The 6091-nt window shown below is 37.6% G+C and overlaps 1 long non-coding RNA gene across 1 annotated transcript; it reads left to right on the forward strand.

The window, feature by feature from the left end:
- Positions 1-2476: 2476 nt before the first annotated feature.
- On the forward strand, positions 2477-3561 carry LOC131682965 (uncharacterized). The gene is made up of 2 exons (XR_009304287.1): positions 2477-3038; positions 3342-3561. It is a non-coding gene; the product is annotated as an uncharacterized LOC131682965 (long non-coding RNA).
- Positions 3562-6091: the final 2530 nt, after the last annotated feature.

Genomic DNA, 6091 nt, shown 5'->3' on the forward strand with positions numbered 1-6091 from the left:
GTGCAAAGTTGATGCAAAAATGGAAATTAAATGCATTTTTTCTAAGTTGATGCAAATTTGTTATACATTCCTAGAGTGACCTGCCCCTAGAATCCAAAGCATCTTTTCATATTTTCCACTCTCTAGCTAACTTGCCTGTTTCGATCTGATCACATCGAAACGGTGGGATCGATCGTGAATCTTGCATCTGAAAACATAAGATCGAACAACTTTATTATTTTTCTTCTAAATACTTTCGATTGATAAAAAAAGGTTTTTCAGTGTAATCTCATATGTGCCAAAGTCACATATGTACGAAACTCCCTTTTGTGCAACTATTTGCACATGAACCAATATCCCCTTGCTGTATTCGACCTTAATTACGATTCCTGCTTTTGCCGGGGAAATTCAACTAATTTCCGCCTTCTGGTCTTCCGGAGAATTCTACTAATTCTCGCAATGTTTATTCGAAAAACGTTAGCTACTACTTTTACCGTTGAATATCACTGGAGAATTCTTAAAATTCTCGCAATTCACGAGGAAAACTGAAAATTTTCCGTTTGATTGTATGATGCAATCACAATGACGCCATATGATTTTCTCGCAACTGCTCTACGATTCTTTTTTTTTCGTTTACCTTATCAAGTCCTCCTCTTTTTCGCGAATACAATAAATGCGGAAACTGCGCTATAATTATCAGTACAATATCTTATTCCGATTCTCGTCACCGGATTGTGGTATTGACTCCCTTATCTCCGTCCGTGTCCGTCGAAATCCAAGAATTAATGATCCCCCTCTCTTTCACTGCCGAACCAAGATCAATCCTTCCCAGGTCGTCCTCATTCTCCATGTTACAATAGTACAAAAGGTGGGGCATATTTATTATCTAGCTTAACTTTTCATCCGGGCGTAATGTACTACAGCTAACAAATTTTCCATAGCGATAAGTGCTATGTTCACCTGTTAAAACATGTTAAGATACGTGTAAGGAACAACTAGGGTTGCCACCCCTCCGGGTTTGGGCCGGAGACTGCGGTTCTCGGAAGCGATCTCCGGGCTTCCGGTTTTTCAATTTCTCCGGGTTTGCTGGGAAGAAGCATAATTTCAATTTTTTTTTAATTAATCGACTCTTTACAAAATATTTAAAAAGTCTAAGTTAACTATTACTCTGGTTCAGATTTATTTTGCCCGTGTAATCCTTCATGTCAAGGTGGCGAAGATGAGTTCACCAAATATTGCTGATTTCTTCCACAAAGCAATGAAAATGAAACAAATACAAATCAAGGAAAGTAATACTTCGCAAACGTGAAAAATTTACAGCTTTATTTTAACGTAGTAATAAAAAGCTATTAAAGTGGTCTAAAATGCCGAGCAATCGCTTTGATTTTAATTTCTGTCTAGTTTGACTCAAAATCCACCCCCCCCCCCCCTTCGGCGTTCAGTGAAAATCTCCGGATCAAAGTATCCCCAGGGGTGGCAACCCTAGGAACAACCTTTAATGATATGTGGGCATGTAGGGCCTTTATATTCAGAGTGTAGGTGATCTTCCTATGGAAACATAGCAAAACACGATTTTTGATTGGAGACACCTCTAAATCATCTCCAAATTAAGTCATTTATGGCGAAAGTTTTTAAATTCACACCTAGAACAAAAATCTGAGCTGACTTATGTATATTTTAGTATATCTGTTTTTTTTAGTGGGACTTGGTGTTTTTTTCACGGAGCCTTCGAAAAAACTGTATGATTTGGATGTGTTTCCCGAAGATATACTTCAAAAAGGATTGCTTGATTAAAAAAAAAAATGAAAATGATCAAAAAGTACATGCGACAATTATGCGTAGAACGACAGTGTAGTTTTTACAGGTGTTGCTAAGATGAATCTTACACGAGTGCTGTGAGTGATATCAGAATAAATCGACTTGCCTACGTCATACCGTTCGTTCAACTCCCATTGTATCGTGTGAAATATGGCGTCGACCGGTTGTGCTTGTGGATTGTTTACATATTTTTGGTTTCTGTCATAAGCAAACCGAATGATCTGCCACACCTATTTATACTACATTACTGTCAATGGCCCTCCCCAGTAAAGTTTAGGCGGAAATGAGACGGAATTCCGGCTGGTTAGCATACCGGCCCCAGCGACACAACCGATTCTAGTTGGGATCGTTGTATCACTGGAGCCGGGCTCTAACTGGAACCAGCCGGAACTCTGGCTCATTCGTTCCAGAAGGATTCGAAGCGTGCTCGATTACCCAGTTAAACTCATTCCGGAACCGGTTCGGATTTCTGAATGGACCCTCTAAGAGCGGTTGGTTTCAAAACCGTCCAATGAAGGACGTTCGTTGGACCAATTTGGACAACGTCCAAATAACCGTTCAACGAACGTCCATCGTTGGACCCGTGTTGAACGATTTTGAAACAATTTTTTGGACGTCTCAGTGGGGAGTCATTATGAATTCCAAATCAAATGCAACAACCGATTCCGACTCAGAATCGGTTGTTGCATTTGATTTGGAATTCATACTGACTCCATTCAGGATTCCCAATCAAATTCCGAATGGTTTAACCGGGTAGGCTCGCTGACGAACTAGCAAGTCGACATAAATTGACTTTTACAACATTGCTTTACAGCTAAATGGCAGTGTTGGTAAACACGGCTCACAGTAAAATTCAAATTTATGTCGACTTTGTCAGCATGCACAGCCTAATTGGAATGAGACTGGCAAATAAATAATAAGAAAAATATAGATATGACGAGTTTGCATCCAGAGGAATTCAGCGCTAGATTCAGCGTGCTTAATTCGCACGTAAATAAGAAAGATATCGGTTCTCCGGTTTTTTTAGCATATCTTCCTTCGAACGTTTCGACACAGATACTTCAAACAAACAAACATTAATGATCTTAAATGCTTATTTGCAGGCTAAACAAAATTGGGAAAAATCCCAATATTATGGCTCACAAAGAAGAATCCGAGTCAGCCAATGCAGAAACTAATCAAATCAGTGCTGTGGTAAACGCGTTGGCCGTTGAAGCTGAAAATAATTTAAATAACCTTAGGTAAGATCATTTTTCGTATTCTGGTTGTAGTTGAAAATCGAAAAATTGACATGCGCCTTTCGTTTTTTCCCTATTTACACAGTGGGCAATTAAAACGCATGTTGTGTACATGTTAGAGAATCAACTTGCGCGTCATCTACACCAGTTGCGCTTTAGTTTCACACGCTGAAAATAGGAGAAAAATCGAAAAGCGCTAGTTCACTATTTCGATTTTAAACTGCAACCAGAATATTATAATTCATTAAAGGTTGCAATTCATCTTTTTCCTTTCTTTGATTTTTTCAATCGTTTGTGTGGAATCAGTGATGGAAGCGGAAGTTTGAACAAAATTCACTCTGATTTAAGTTTGGCGGAGTTAAATCAAAATTTACGCATGAGCTTACCTCGGCCAAAAAGTGGAGATTTTAGAGCTCTTTTCGAAGGTAGTCCTTAGGAAATCAACCACTCTCTCTGGAATTGACAAATACTCTTCTATAAGGTACAAGTGAGATATTACAAATAAAACTTAATTTACATAAACTAATAGCGTCCGTTCACATTACTATTATAATTTAATGTGTCTGCTTAAACTTGCCACTCAAGAATGCCAAGAAATCGACTTTTTAGTAATACAGAAAACAGCTTTCAGCTGTGTAAAATTTAACGGTCTATTCAAAGGTAATTGAGATAATATCACCAGGTGAGTTTAATTTGATAGCGGAGGTTTCAAAACGGTTTTACATCGTTTACATGGTTACACCTAAGCTGACCAACTGTACAGAATTTGGGAAGACGGTACGGATTTTTGATCGCGTGTACGGAAAAAATGCTTATACGGATTTGTTCGGAATTTGCACGGAATTTTCAACTTCAGTGGAAGTGGAAACACTCCCGGGATAACAATTTTTTTTCCACAAATGGGAACCGACTAGATAACGTTGCAAACTAATTTCCCAGGATTCCAATACTTTGAAACTAATCTATTATATCAATAAATCAATTATCTCATTAACTTATTTAGCCGATTCATCTAGCAACAATAGGCTGGTCTGTCCAAAAAATATATTCAAAACGAATATCTCCTTATTGAGAATTGTGATGAGCAAACCCACGCTTACGGAAATATTCAGCTTCTCGACGAAATATGAAATTACATTTTCCAATAAAATTTTCAATATTGTACTAATCTACTTAGGTAACTAAACTTTTGGATAAGTATTTCTTAGTCGATTAATGATCGAACAAATGAAATTATTCGATAAATTACAGTGTTGTACAGCGCAAATTCGTTAGTTGGGTTACGAATGCGCCCCATCCCAACTAGCGAATCGTATTCGTTAATTGGGGCAACTGACAACTTGTAAAAATACACGAGGTAAACGCTGATTGTTCGTTTTCTTTCAATAAAAAACAAACAGACAAATTTTACGGTTCACGAAAGTTGGCTGTTTCCTTCCAGTTTAACCCTTAAATGCTTGAAACTAATTTTTCATTGATACTCATTTTTTGGTATGGAATATGGATACGATATTTACCTCTTGGTCCCAGTGAGCAAATTTTCTGGCAGAGATCGCTCTGATACATTTCTGTAAGTCTTGGTTTGGCAACCCTGTCAGATTTCTGCGCGTATTCTGTCGGGTTAGTTCAGCTAGGGCGGACTTGGTTTCGCTCGCGTTTTCTGGGAAATTTTGACAGGAACCGAGCAAAACCCTGGCGTAACTCGGACATAAACTGTGCAGATCCTGGCAATTCCTACCTGGGTGAATTTAGCACGAATCCAATTGCTATTAATTATTTTTTTGATAAATTCCTTCACATGAAATAGGAAAAGGATACGCCGTCGCAAAATACCGATAAAGCGCAAGCATAAATCATTGGATAATGTAATTGAATTCATCAGAGATGACCTTCAAAAGTTAGCAAACTAACCTCTCTGCGGTACAAACTAATTGATGCTGAATGGAGGAAGCACAAAATCTAACACATTTATTTCACTAAAAACATTCCGGAATATGAATTGAAAAAATTAAGATTCATTGAATTTCAAAGTATGCTTTTTTCTAAATCGTCAAAGAAATCAACCAATAAGCCCCTTGAAATCGATGACTTCCAAACGTCAATCAGTTTTTGAAATTCAGTTTTGACATAAGAGTGTCTTTTAGTTGGGGCAACTAGCGATCACCCAACTAACGAACAGCTCAACTAGTGAACCCCCAACTAACAAATTTGTGCTGTACTACGTTCACACTACGAGTTATAACACTTTTTTATGTTACTTTCTATTTGATTATATTGTTTTTTTTTTGTATTGCATTTCTAATTTATTTCTAGTTTAGTGTTGGGTGTTCAGCTACACACGGGAAGAATGGAGTACCCAAACCATGGGTTAAAAATCACCAGCGTCAAGTTCTAATAGTGCGAACCCAATTTTGGGTACTGTTTTCAAAAGGGATATTACTTTAAACTGAGTATTGCATGTCTAACCTAATTTTGGATAGTTTGGGATTGGCATTCAACATTTTTTTCTCCCGTGTTAAACAAGCGTCGTTTGCTTAGCCCGCTAAATGCTGTGAATATTTTGAAACTATAGTATAATTTACATATCCTGCACGTTGAATTTAAGTGTTTCACACTAAACACAGTGGATAGACACTTGGGTTTAGTGTTTTTATCGGTTGTCTGTGTCGTCGGAACAACCGATTGCATTCGCAAAAGAAAAGGTAGGTTTCACTTGTTTAGTTTTAAATGATTGGTTTTCTCATCATTGGGGCCGTACACAAATGACGTAGCTTTTTTCTGGCGATTTTCGACCCCTCCCTCCCCCCTCGTAGCATTTGGTCACAAAATTCTAACCTCCCCCTTGTAAATGACGTAGCATCTTACTAATCCCCCCCCATACAACGCGACAGGGAGATGAAAAAATTACATATGTTTTTCAATTCTTTTAAATATATGTCCTTTCAAAATGTTTGACGACTTTTATCAACATTTTCATTATAACAGCAAATTGCCTACTAAACAAGCCCATTTTATGACAAATATAATGTGGATAGTTTTGTTTAGCATTTTACATG

Source organism: Topomyia yanbarensis, chromosome 2 (assembly GCF_030247195.1).
Source record: "Topomyia yanbarensis strain Yona2022 chromosome 2, ASM3024719v1, whole genome shotgun sequence".
NCBI lineage: Eukaryota > Metazoa > Arthropoda > Insecta > Diptera > Culicidae > Topomyia > Topomyia yanbarensis.